We start from the raw sequence: 14,050 nt of genomic DNA, 5'->3' as shown, positions 1-14,050 counted from the left end.
TGCAGATTGCTCCCAAGATCAAACCATAGATGACATAAGAAGGACTAACAATGGTTACCTACCAACCACAAGATGAAAAAGCCAAGTTTTTCAAAATAGTTTTCTCCAACCCAGCTTCCAGAAAACCTGATGTTTACTTTCTCCTTGAAGAAATTGAAAGACTTAGCTAAGGTTTGTGACAATGAGGTAGTTACACACAAGAGAATTTTCCTACTTGGTATTAACTGCACGTGATATTAATTATTCTAAGGCTAGAAATAAACTGTTATCATTGGTACACACTTAGAGAAGTATAGAATTTTTCATGGCACTCAGCTTCTAAATGATTTTTTTTTAACTTTGTCACAAAACCTGGAATTTGTTGTGTGATGCTTCCTTGAGTGAAGGGTTCTTTTTTGCTATATTACGAGGATACCTGAACAAACAAACTTTAATTCTTGTGAATTGGTGTGAATCCTTCCCTCTCAGTGGGGCTGATATTTTCTTTCTGGCTTGGTTTGGGTCTTGCAGCAGGAACTGACTGCTATAAAAACAGTATTGTCTCTTCCATCAGCAAAATGAGTAGAATAGAAAGTCACAGCTTGACAGACCTTGAATTGCAGCTGTCTTCCCTACAGTCAAGCTGAGATTTTGAAGCTGTGTTTGGCCATCGCATTGTTTTAGAATGCTCTTTGTTGCTTTCTGCTGCACTGCATTACTTTTTCACAGGAAATGTTCCATCTAAGGTTGAACACGTCAGTTCTGCTGTGTACTGTGGTGCACTCAGTCTGTGTTTTGCTCTCCTCTGCAATTTACATCTGCAACGCTGGCTGCATCTTGTAGCTTGTCTTGTGTGTCTGTGTTGCAGCATAAGAATACTTAAAACTTCCCTCCACAGTAATTCAAATTAAGATTTTTTTATTCCAGTAGTTGGTCCCTGCTCTATCTACTATATAGTCGAGAAAAAGCATGCCAGTTTAAAGCTACTAAGGGGCAAGAAAGGACTTACTGCACAGGGATAAAAGAGATTACCTTTCTCTTTAGTTAGCATTAGAAATGCCTCATAGCTTCATGTTAAGTTTTATATCCCTTGGTGGATATTTCATTTCAAGAAAGATGTGGGCAACCTGGAGGGAAAACAGTGAAGGTCTGAGAATGGTTTGTGATCCTGAATATATGACATACCAGAAAACATTGAAATAATTTAAGTTCTTTAGGGAAAAGAAAATTGACCTTGAAATAACTAAAAAGCTTCTGCAAAAAATGAAATATATTCCCTTCATATTCATAGTCGATAGAATTAAAAAAAAAAGAACCGTCAATGAGGTTTATGGGCTCAAAATTAAGAGGTACCTTCCTGATGGTAGGGACAATCAAGTACTAGAACAGGAATCATAATCATTTGCCATTTGAGGTTTTAAAAACCAGATTAACTAATATTTTCCAGTAATTATATAGATATAGTACATCTTGCCCAGGGCTGAGAAAGCACACCAGATGTTGTCTTGAGGTTTCTCTGTTCTTTTGTTGCTTATGCACTTACCAGCATCAAGTAATGAAAAGAAAGGAAGAGTGACCAGATTGCTGGAAGTGGAGGGGAGCTTTCCTGACTGGACCATGGTCACCACCAAAGGCCTGGATTTCTGTTTGGTTGTAACTCCCACACAAGTCAGAGCATAGCATTGTGCAAACCTTGAAGTAAGTTGGAAATTGTATGTAAAAATGAAAACGCCCTCACCCACTGTACATATAAAGTGGTGATTAGATCAGTTCTGCTCAGTGTGTGTATCCTTTAGCAATTATTAGAGTAATTGCGATAAAATATACAATAGAAGGATGTCTTGCAGTTTTTCAATATGCAGACTAATTGACCTAAAAATGAGTGTTATGTTTTATAATTTTTATTAAGATGCAACACTGCAAGTAAATTGAGTCTAATACAGCGTACAAGGCAATAAGATTGAATTAGATATTTTTAAAGGGATTTTTTCTCCTCTTCTATTTAAGTACTTCCTTATTCTAATGCTTTAATGTCCGTAGGGTTTGTAGAAAACCTACATAAATTTGATTATACTAAATTACTCTATTTTCTCTGAGCCTGGAGCATTTCATGTGCACATAGACAAAAAGGAATCTAATGATAAAGCACATCGGAAAAATCACATCTATATCTGAACTCTTTGTGCATGCCAGTTTCACACTTTAGTTCTTTGAACAAAATAATGCAAAGACAATGTACAATGGCAGGGTGTTTTATGGCATGTGCTATTGGCTGCAAATTTGCTGTGGCAAAGTAGAAAATGTATAGAAAAACAGTCAGTGTGAGTGCTGAAAGAGACTGCTGCAACAAATAGTGACAATTAGCTTCTCATTTTCCCAGCATTATTGAAGAAGAAGAGATTAATCCTTTTCTGGTAAATTCAGAAACTGTAGGAGTTGTGAGAGTTAATATCTTTCAACTCAAAGACCACTACCAGGAATGGGAGTGCTGAATGATTTCCTTCTGTTAAAAGGAAGCAGCTTTCAGTGCCACCTCTGTTCCTGTCTCTTCTTCACAATCTGCTGGATGGGAGACCCAAATATGTCATGGTGACTGACACCTCAGTTATGAAGCAGTTCCAAATATTGCTATGTTTCAATTACTTTAGTTAGCAAAAAATTTTAAAATAACCTTATGCCATAGTGCTAAATGTGTTACCTGTTCAGTAATTTGGGTAGTTATTGGCAGACATACAGGTCTCTGCTTCTCCCACTTGAGAAAACTGTGTATGCTGTTCTGTTTCAGGATCAAAAAGCTGATGAAATAAAAATGTGATGGTGTTTTTTAAAAATGAGTAATCAAATGTCAAATGAATATCCAAAGAAGAGAAATATCAGAATGAGAGTAGTGGAATTTGTGTCTGTGCTTACTGGTGCCTCAGATGGCTTTGAGTTATGACTAGAAGTCTAGCAATAAACTATATTTCTTATTGGTTTTTATTGTGTTTCTCTTGCTTTTGGTCTCAAACGGATTGTCAATAGGCTTGGTGGTGATTTTCTGGTGACTGATTTGCTCACAGCAAATGTGGAAAAAAAAATTCTTCCTACAGAAATTTCTGTCAAAGAACTACCCTCTTCCTCTTCCCTGAGTCCCAGAGAGATCTGAGATCTGAGACTTGAGTAGCTCACTCTAAAAAGAATGTGGCAGAGAATACTGGGAGGTATTCTGACCCTTAAACTGAGTCAAAATCTAAAGCAACTGTGAAAAGATAACCATTGTCAGGTAATAACCAAATGGCAGGTAACCATTTCCTTTTTGTCTTCTTGGCCTCTCTCCTGTTCAATGACAAGAACCACAAAAACATATTTCAAGACAATGAATTTACAGGGCTGCTCATGTTCATTCAGAACTAGCCCAAGGCTTCCCAGCAGTATGGTCAAAATCAGACTTTGATGATTCAAGACTGACAACAAAATAGAGGAGAGTTTGGGGGATATGGGAATGCTTTTCCTTTCTATTTTCAACAGGGCAAAAGTCATTATGGTGGCAGGAGCAGTAGCAGCTGCAGGAAAGGAAACAGTAACAAGGTAATTGTTGCTAAATTTAGTAGTCCAGAGTAGAACCTTATGCAGCTGATACATAGCTGTAATTTCTTTCTTGGTTTTCTAATTACTTTCCAGGATAACTGTGATGCCAGTGCTTTGCTGCCCTTCAGAGTCCAATCTCCTTCAGGTGCACTCCACGTTCATTTTTAACCTCTTTTCAAAATACCTTCTGCAACACAAAGTTAACTACCAGAAAAAACTTTATTTCCTCTCTTTCTCTTTAAATAGAGGGGATCCAAATATTTCTCCTCAAGTCTACATTTCTCTGCTGCACATTCATCTGAGGAGAATGCAACAGCAGCCCTGTAGAGTAATGTGTGTATTTCCAATATTGCCCCACTGAAGAGTTGCAAAGCATTGTCATTTCCCAGGACTTTCAGCAGAAGAGTATTGGAGTACAGCTCTCTATTGTGAATTATATGGGTGTTGAACTGCTTCATTAAGCCTCCTTGTAATTGTTAAAGTTACTAGGGCTGTAATTGTTTCTTTATGGACTGTTACTTTTCATGAATGTCATTTGAGATGCGGTACTTGCATGATATGCAGCATGCAGGCACAATTTAAGTTAAAAAAATGTGTTGTAAGCAGAAAAGAGTAGAACAAAATTATAGAAATTAACAGAATTATGACCTGGAATGACCTAAGCACTTCATGTCCTAAGCACTGTTGTAACTACATTCTTCAAATAAACTTTCAAGGCTCTTTTTAATTTATTTCATCAATACAGTTTCGATTACCTCCTTTGGACATGATACCAGCATGTTATGATTTTCATCCCTGAGGTGCTTTAATACTGATCTTCCCGTGATTGGTACAACTTCTAACACTGTCTCTACCTTCTTTTTACTAACCTAGTTACTTGTACTTTAACAACAAAAGAGCAAATTCAATTTTCAGGAATAGACATAGAAAACAAACCTTGTGTTTTAGCAGCTAATTTAATCTAGGCTCTTAATAGAGGATGCCTGAAAGATCAAGGAGACAGATCATCCAGAGCCTGGAAAAAATTGACCACATCTCCTACAGGCCTATAAACATTATATCATTTAAAAACTGGTTTCTAAGTAAAGGTTTGGGGTTTTTTCTGTGCTGTTAAGTCCATGATTCTCTTAACTTGGACAGATTTCCCAGCAAAATACTGTTTTTTGTTAAACTGGCAAAGGTCTTTAAGGGGCCATTTCGATTTCTACAGGATCACTTGCTGGGCAATATGTGCATTTAGAACACATTGGAAAATAGAATTTGTATGATGTGGGTTATCAGCAGCGATGAAAGATCAGTGGGGTTCTTTTAAAACTGCTGACTCTTTTGTAAAAATGTATAATGATTTATGAAAATTGTATCATGGGGTATTATTGAGCAAATTCTTTCCAGGAGAGTCTCATTTGTCATTCTTAGGCACCAGTGAAAACGTTGCTTAGTATCCTGCTTTCAGTCTGAATGTCCACCTGCCTTTTCAGGGACATTGATGTAGATGGTGCTGGTCCTGCTCTGAAGCCTGCAGGCTATGCCTCTGTCTCACAGTGAAGTTGTTCAAACTGAAGTAGTGAGCAGCAGAAGGGAAAGAAGAGAGTTTTTCCAGCGCTATGATAGTTTAAATACAGCTTGATTAGAGAATCGTATCAGCTGCGAGTGTCAATTGTATCTTGGCCCAGCTTCATCTCTATCAATTTCCCTTCTGTTCCAGAAGTTTGCATTTTCCCCTCAGCACCACTGTTTCCAGCTCTCTGTCCCCAGTTTTTGTCCTTTCTTTCCCACCTTTCCCACATAATGCTTGTGTCCCTGCTTCAGTTAAACCCCTGGACCCCTCTCTTTGCCTTGAAAGAAGGCAGACCCAGGCTACCCTGTAACACGTTCAAGTGAAGAAAAAACCTCTCATTTCACTTGCAGCTTTGGCAATGTGCCTTCACTATCCTTGAGGGTGTTGCAGTAGGAAATGACAGAGGGGCATGGTAGGAGAGACCACTCCTGGAGCAGTAGCTGTAGGAGCCTGAACCTTATCTGGTTCTCCTGTGTATTCACACTCTTTGCCAGATACTGTAGATGCCAGACCACCAACACTTGTGGTCTAGCTATGAATAGCACATAAATAGAGAGGCAAGCAGGACCAGGGCAGTGATTGTGCCCTGTTCTCAGCACTGGTGAGGACACTCCTCAAATACTTGGTGCTTGATTTTGGACCCCTTCAAGAAAGATGCTGGAGTGCCGAGGCATCCTTCCTGAGAAGGGCAACAGAGCTGGTGAAGGGTCTAGAGACTAAGTCGTATGAGGTGCAGCTGAGGGAGCTGGAGATGTTTTTCCTGGAAAAAAGGAGGCTCAGGGAGCACAGAACCTAATTGCTCTTTACAGCTGCCTAAAGGGAGGAGGTTGCAGCCAGATAGGATATGGTCTCTTCTCCCGGGCAACAAGTGACAGGACAAGAGGAAATGGCCTCCAGCTGCAAAAGGGCTGTGTTTGGAGTTTTTTCACATCTGGGACAGGACTGCTGGGATATGTTCCTTGAGCTTTTATTGCAGCATCAGCCTCGTTACATGGTTGAGACAATAGAAAGAAGGCAAAAGCTCAGGCACAACCAGCAGCAGCCATAGATTTCTTTGTTACAGAGCATTTTAAAAAATTTCTAGCCAATAGCATATTGCTAAAGGGTACAGACAATTGTTCTAGCCAATCACAAAAAGCACATATACACCTGCTTCACAAAATGCTTACTTGTATGCCTTCAATTAACAATTATACACCATTATTGAGCTTAAAAACTTCTACTATCTTGCTAAGTATATTTTTCTGTAGTCTTAAGGTCTATCTTAGCCAAGCCTGAAACTCAAGCAATTGTTTCATGTCCTTGTTTGCTGAAACTATTAACTTTTTCTACTTTCAGACTTTTCAGCTGCAGGTAGTTCTGAGTTTTCTGGTTTTTTCTGTTTCTAAGGCCTGCTTTTACAGCTTTCTGGAAATCATCTTACTTTTACTATTTCCCACAAGGGAACGTTCATGCTGGATTTCAGCAAGAATATTTTCACTGAAAGTTTGGTCAGGAATGGATTGCCCTGAGAAGTGGTGGAGTCATCATCCCTGGAAGTGTTCAAGAAAAGACTGGACAAGGCACTTCATGCTATGGTTAATCGACATGGTGGTGTTTGGTTAAAGGTTGGACTTGATGATCTTGGAAGTCTTTGCCAACCTTAGTGGATCTGTGATCCTGAGTGGGGCCATGTAAGTGCCTTATGTAAGTATGCTCAATGTGAAATTTATAAAATCACTGTAGACAGAATGGAAAGAAAATGTGCTAAGAAAGTCTGTAAATTCCAGAGATTTCTTCTGGATACTTGATTTATGATTTAGAAAAAACATTTCATTTGCACCTAAGTGCCAGTTGTAAGTGGGGTCCTTCCTTCTCTCTGCCTGTAACTAGGCTCATTAATCTCAGCAGGGTGGGACTAAGGAAGGGGCTGTTCAAAGGAATCATACATGCTGTCAAAAACATGCAAAACATGGTTTGGTCTACCCTCTAGGAGACTTAAAGTTTTAATTCTTTTTTTGGGCTATTTATGAGAAATGTTACAATGCTACTTTTGAGCAAACTAATTCAGCTTTTCTGTAATTCAGTTCAATAAATCCAAATTGTGCTTTTTTTGGTTGTATTTTTTTTCAAAACCCGCATTTTCTTTAGTATAATAAATTTACAATATGATTTTCTCCTCAGCTAAATTATTCCAGAAATAAAATTCTGAACATCTGACTTAATAGGCACATTTCAATTTAAATAAAATGCGCCATGAATTAAGCTATTAACGGAGTGCATGCTATGACTGAGATGAATAGAGATACTTTTGTATTCAAACACCGAAAGTGGTCACAAAATTAGATTTCAGCTGAGCTTTCAAAAATGAGTGATAGCCTTTGGAAGTGTTGGAAGCTTGAGCCCTTACTATCAATAAGGTTTAATAATCTTACTTGCAAAGTAGTTCCGAAAATACCACCTAGTGTCACTGGTCAAAAAAACTAAACCACCAACCAAACAGAAAGCCATCTTAAAGAAATAGGTAGTGAGGATTACTTGGAATTTTAATCTAGAAAAAACTATTCCCACTGATATTGCAGAAGTATTTAAAGAACAATTTTCAGTGAGTGGTTTAATTTTTCTGGCTTGTTCATGAATAACAGAGCTCAGTGCTTCACACTGTTGATCTAACCATCAGATAGTAATTAAACTGCTCTACATAACAATCTCTAAGATGTTATGATGCTATTCTCAGAGGCTGAAACAAGACAGTTCTATAATAAAATTATAACTCTGACATAAAACATTAATGGAGTCAGAGAGCTTTTCTCTCGTGTTTCTCATACATCTCTAGAAAGACCTTGAATTACCAAATGAAAATTAAGTTATTAGTGAGCTTGTTTAACTTTCATTGAGTGAATTTTAGTAGATGTGTTGTTTAAATAATAATAAAAAAGCAATGTCATTAGATTTCCAAGCATTAAACCTCTTCTATGTAATTTCATTCTCACTAGAATTATCTTGGAAAGAGAATACACAGAGCTCTGAACTCCCAATTCTACTTCTGTAGGTGCAGATGTCATTTTACTGCCCTTATTTAGCAATTGCTACTTCTGCCAGAGTCCTGCCCCATTCTGGCCATTTCTGGACCAGTAGTGTTTGTGTTGACCCTCATTTCTTTCAAAAAACCTCATATTTGAGAGACCACATATGACATCTTATAGCTTGTCTCCTCCTACATTTCAGGACAATGCAGGAGGGACGAAGAATCCTCCTCTGTTCTGCTGTCTCCAATCCTCTTGGTGCACAAGGGAATCAAAAGCCAGTGTCCATTCCCAGAAAAATCCAATGCGAAGGTGGGATAAAAGTGAAGCTGACCATCAGCAGATGTTAAGGTGAGCTGTGTGCTTGCAGGTTTGCTGTGACATTGCCCACTCTTCTGTGCCTTCATGACTCTCCCACAGGGGCTGGCCAGTGGGGCACAGGGTGCATGTGGGGTGAGCAAGGGGTTGGAGGTACTCCTGCCTTGGTGCATGTGCTCCACCCTGGGATACGGGGAAAACTGTGCCTAAAGCAGAAATGGTCTCTGAAGCTTTGCCAGAAAAGGGTGGCAGGGGGGAGCTCTTTGGGCTCTTTCCTTGCCCCAACCCAGGCTCTCACTACTGTTTTAGCAATATAAACTGAGAATGGTACTCTTGGATCCCAACAGTGCCAGCATGGCAAAGCAGGGTCTGGAAACATGTACAGACAAGAGATAGGGAGGGGCCTGAATAGCATTGGCAGAACCAGACCCAGTCTCAACAGGGACAAAGTAGTAGCAACACTTTCATGGAGTGGAATCGGGCCATGGGAGCAAAACTTCATGTAGGGAGTGCCTAAGGACCCTTTTGTCCTCTGCTGTGGAAAAATAAAAAGGATAAAAGAGATGGTAGGTGCCTGTCATGCTATGGGCAAATCACTTCTAAGTGCCTTGCATAAGCATATTGAGACATGGCACTGAGCCTGACTTGGTTTACTCAGCTCCGTTTACTCAGCATCCAGACTGGGGATTATCTTGGCTCTGTGTGACTTAAAACAAAATAGTTAATACAAAATCAGCATCAATCTTTGGCTGACCAAGGAATAAAACTGAGTCTTCCTGGATGCTAATTCAGTGCACCAGACATCAGAGCTCCTTATGCCTCGAAGGACGCATCATGCTGTTGTTGCTGAAGGACCTGAGGCTCAACTTCCCAGGGCACTGACTGACTCGGGCAACCTAAGTTCCTAATGGAGAATGTGTAGGATCTCAATCATTCAAGAGGTGTTTGCAGACATCAACCACCCCAGCTGACCTTTTCTCTACATCATGGGAAGAACAGGAAAGTTTAATGTCAGTTTTCCAGTTTCATTTTTAATTATGGTCTCTGTGTCTGTATGTACCTCATCAGATGTCCTCAAATGCTGCACAGAGCTAGCTAAGTCAGGACATAAAGGTTAGCCAGATAAAGATGGAATACTGCACAAGAAGTCAGACTTAGAAGAAGGTTAAGGCTATTATTTAAATGTCATTCAAGTAAGATATAATGGTAGGCACAATGTAGCAATATTTGTGTACCTCTGAACTTTTGTAAAATACACATACTTCATACAAGGAGAGGGAGTTTATAATTTCATTATAATCAGATTAAAATTCACAGGGCCTCATTTGTCCAAGGTCTGGATACAAGTGGATCAAAATATCTGCCCTCAGACGATGCTGGAAAGCTTCAGGACAGTAACAATGCCCCTCACTCCACCCTCCCTTTTCTTCTGCAGGACCAGGCTGGGAAGATAATAGAAGATAATACCATGAATTGTCCTTAACCCTTGGCCTTCCCAGGTACAGCTAACTGTTCTACTATTAGATATTATAATGACAGTTCTTTCTACAGGAAACTTAGAAAGTCTCAGAATCCAGTTTCCCTTTGTCATGAGTATAAACAGCAGTATATATAAATATGTAGTCATTCATACATGAACATTTTTGTGTGTGAATATATACCTACATGAATATAATGAACTAGGAGCAATAATTAACACTACTAGTTTTTTCTATGTTTTAGATAATTGCATTAGTCTTCATGGAGGCCTTGAGATCTTCTGTGTTCTATTGTAAGAAGTAAAAACAATCTGCATTTTGAATGATCTAGAAGAGGAAAAAGAGAGAGGAGGAGAATCAGCAATGGTAATACTAATATGGACAATTCTCCCCTCTATTGCCACTTCTTTTCCTACTTGCACCACTACCGGGTATATGTGAGGAGGAGAAACCTTTCTGATAGCTTTGACAAGCACATGAAGATGAAATATTTTTGGAATTCTGTTAATTACAAAATCTCTCTTTTTAAATTATGTGTAAGTCTCAGGTAAGTTGCATGTCTACAATGGTGCCTACAATAGAAGTGGCTGAAGGTGTTCACAGAATACTCAATGCCACAATTTTATTTTCTTTTTTTTACATGATTAGTCTAGTCCATACAAAATAATCTGGGTTCTTTACTGTCTGCACTTTATTTCTGCAACTCTTACTACATCTAGTCTTTAAATGATTTAAAAACCCATGCTCATGATCCTGGGCTTGCCTGCAACTGCCTGTATCAAAACACAATTTCCCAGGAACTAAACAGCTTTTAACTGATGCATTTGAGCAGTTTCTGACAGTTTTGACTTTGCCATTTAAAATTATGTGTATTTTATTGGAAAAATATCTTCCTCGCTGTGCATCAGTCCACAGTGATTTATGAAGGATGAGGATCTCTGTGACAAATACACAGCTTCAGATTACAACTGCCACAAAGTTTGCACACAGCTCAAATTCAGGAATTCAGGAGTTTTGGGAATTTGGTGGTGCTTTTTTTTTTTTTTTTTTGGCTTTTTTATCCATTGAGAAATGAAACAGAAAAGATCACTCTTCTTTGGCGGAGTGTCCTGTGCGTTGATTCCATACCGACAGCCAGAACTGTAACACCAGGTGATCTTCTCTGTAATGGAAAGGTGAGGCTCGGTGCAGGATGCTGGTTGCCTGTTCCAGGACACTCCCGCACTTCCCATAAACTGCCACAGGGTGGCAGAGGCAGCTCACACTAACAGACTACTTGATCCCGGCTGCAGGTGGAGGAAATCCTAGCAATCTTACATCTGGAAACGTCCTGCTAACTAGCTGTGGGGTTGTGGAAAGCCTGTAGGGGCGCTGCCTTTGAATGCCCTCCTCTCTGTGCCCTCTGGACACTCCAACTTCTTCTTGCAGGTATATAACGCCCATGTTACCCCAGCTGTCTTGGGGTAAATTTGGTGTCCAAAATGAAATTTTAGAATTATTTTCTATATAGCATCAAATATTCCTTTCTCCTTGTTAAAGTGTTTTAACTTAACTATTTTCTTACAGTTGGCTTTGTTGCTCTTTGAAAAAATGTCTACAAGTGACTTGGAAAAGGAATGATAAAAGAAACTTCTTTAAGTTTCTAGCAGAGGAAAAGAAAACAAAACAGAAACTCTAAAGGCTAGGATGTTGGGAATGCATGAGGGCATTGAATACAGTCTCAAAAGATCTCACATCAACAGGAGTTATTATTGCTGTCTATTGATATTGCAGCACAAAGGAAACTTCACAAGTTGTGAATCTGTACATTCAGTGTATTTTGCAGGTCTGTATGCACTCATCCCTCAATGGTGAAGATCTTAAGGCTTGAGAATATATAAATTCACTTTCTGTATCTTTTCTAACAGCAGAAAAAGAAGACTTGACATACAGAAAAAGAAATGCACTTGGAAGTGAAATTGGAGCTCCTGAGAGACTGTCTTTAGGACTTCATGAACTTGATCCACAGGCCTGACTACCACTAAGTGCCTGTGAAGACAGTTTGAGAATAAATAGTGAAACTTATTACACTATCATGTGCTAGTAAAAACAGACTGATAATTTCTACATTTCTTTTTTGGCTGGGAAATGCCTCATCCTTTTTTGTATCTCCTCTTCTCTCTGCAGTCCTTATCTTAAGGAAATAAGCAGTGATCTGTATTGTGCCCAGGAAGGTCTTCTTTGCCTTTGCTACTTTGGAGGGAAGGTCTGAACTTTCTGTTGGGTTCTTCTCTACACCTGTGAAGTCATGAAGAGCAGAATCTGGACCTGGCCTTGATTTTTTACCAGCTTTGTTCTGTTGTCTCCCACTCCATCTCTCCTTCAGGAGAAAGATGTGTTCATGTTCCTGTCTCCTTGTTCCTGCCACTTGGCCCTCCATCAGGAAGGTGAGGACAAGTTTTGCTCTATCCTACTGAGCCCACTGCCCTTGGAAGGATCATCCTTGTTCCACATAGTGGCAATGATAGAGGGAGAAGACTGACGAGAACAGGAATGGTAAAAGGGTAAAGGAAAAAGATCAAATACTTGAGTAAAAATGAGTACAAACCAGCAGAGTACAAAAAAACCCACCATGAAAATGATACAGAGACTCAACAGAGAGGCTAAGGAGAATTTTTGATCCTGCTAGATTTGCATGCTCTGTGTGGTTTCCTTTCACATTAAATATTCATGAGCCTAATAATATGACTTATTGGTAGCTAAAAAGTTATTTTTCTTTCCATGAGCATAATTTAAGAGTTAAGAACTTGAAAATATTTCTAATTTAGTAATAACAAAAAGGGTTGAATTAATCACAGAATAAGAATATGATGAGTTGGAAGGGACCCATAAAGATCTTTGTGTCCAATTCTTAGCCCTGCACAGGCCATGCCCAAGAATGACACCGTGTGCCTGAGAGCATTGTCCAAATGCTTTTTGAACTCTGTCAGGCTTGGTGCTGTGACCATTTCCCTGGGGAGCCTGTTCCAGTGCCCAGCCACCCTCTGGGTGAAGAACCTTTTTCTAATAGCCAACTTAAACCTTCCCTAACAACTTCCTCAGATCCTGTCACTGGCCACCAGAGAGAAGATATCAGTGTCTGCCACTCCTCTTCCTCTCACAAGGAAGTTGTGGACTGCAATAAGGTCTCTCAGTCTCCTCTTCTCCAGTCTGAACAGATCGAGTGACCTCAGCTCCTCTTCATATGGCTTCCACTCAATGACCTTCACCATCTTCTTGGCCCTTCTATGAATGTTCTCTAATACTTTAATGTCTTCCTTATATTGTAGCATCTGAAACTGCCCCCAGCACTGGAGGTGAGGCTGCCCCAGCTCAGAACAGAGTGGGATAATCTGCTTCCTTGCCCGGCTGGTCATGCTGTGCCTGATGCCCTCCAGGACACACTTGGCCCTCCTGGCTGATAGGGCACTGCTGACTTCTGTTCAAATTGCCATTGACCAGGACCCCCAGGTCCAGCGTCGCATTCACCTTTCTGTATGTACATCTATGATTGCCCCATCCCATCCCATCCCATCCCATCCCATCCCATTGCACCCTATCCCAGCACTTTCTCTCATTGCACTTTATACAATTGTTGATTGTCCAGTCCTTTAATTTATCAAGGTCCCTCTGCAGGGCCTTCCTGCCTTCAAGGGATTCAGTAGCTCCTTCCATTTTTGTATCATCTGCAAACTTACTTAATGTCCTTTCCAGGCCTGCATCCAAGTAGTTTATGAAGATGTTGAAGAGCACAAGGCCGAGGATGGAGCCCTGTAGAACCCCACCAGTGACAGATCACCAGTTTTATTTTACCCCATTCACTGTAACCATTTGTACCTGACCCATCACCTATCCATGATGTGTGTATACAGCTGTGTTCTGGACATTTTGTCCAGATGGATCCTGTAAGAGACATTATCAAAAGATTTACTGAAATCAAAAATTATTACATCAACTGGCTTCCCTTGATCAACAGGGTGGGTTACCTTGTCATAAAAGGAAATCAGATTTAATAAGTGGGACTTCTCTCTCATGAAGCCATGCTGGCTGTGACCAATGACTCTGTTCTCTTTCAAGTGTTTTTCAATAACACCCAGAATAATTTTCTTCATAACTTTGCCAGGCAC

The 14,050-nt window shown here is 39.8% G+C and overlaps 1 pseudogene; it reads left to right on the top strand.

The window, feature by feature from the left end:
- The first annotated feature begins 1,300 nt into the window (after nt 1-1,300).
- On the top strand, nt 1,301-13,700 carry LOC115948208 (annotated as a pseudogene).
- The last annotated feature ends 350 nt before the right edge of the window (nt 13,701-14,050 follow it).

Source organism: Geospiza fortis, unplaced genomic scaffold, assembly GCF_000277835.1.
Source record: "Geospiza fortis unplaced genomic scaffold, GeoFor_1.0 scaffold58, whole genome shotgun sequence".
Classification (NCBI taxonomy): domain Eukaryota; kingdom Metazoa; phylum Chordata; class Aves; order Passeriformes; family Thraupidae; genus Geospiza; species Geospiza fortis.
This window is presented reverse-complemented; position numbering and strand designations above follow the sequence as displayed.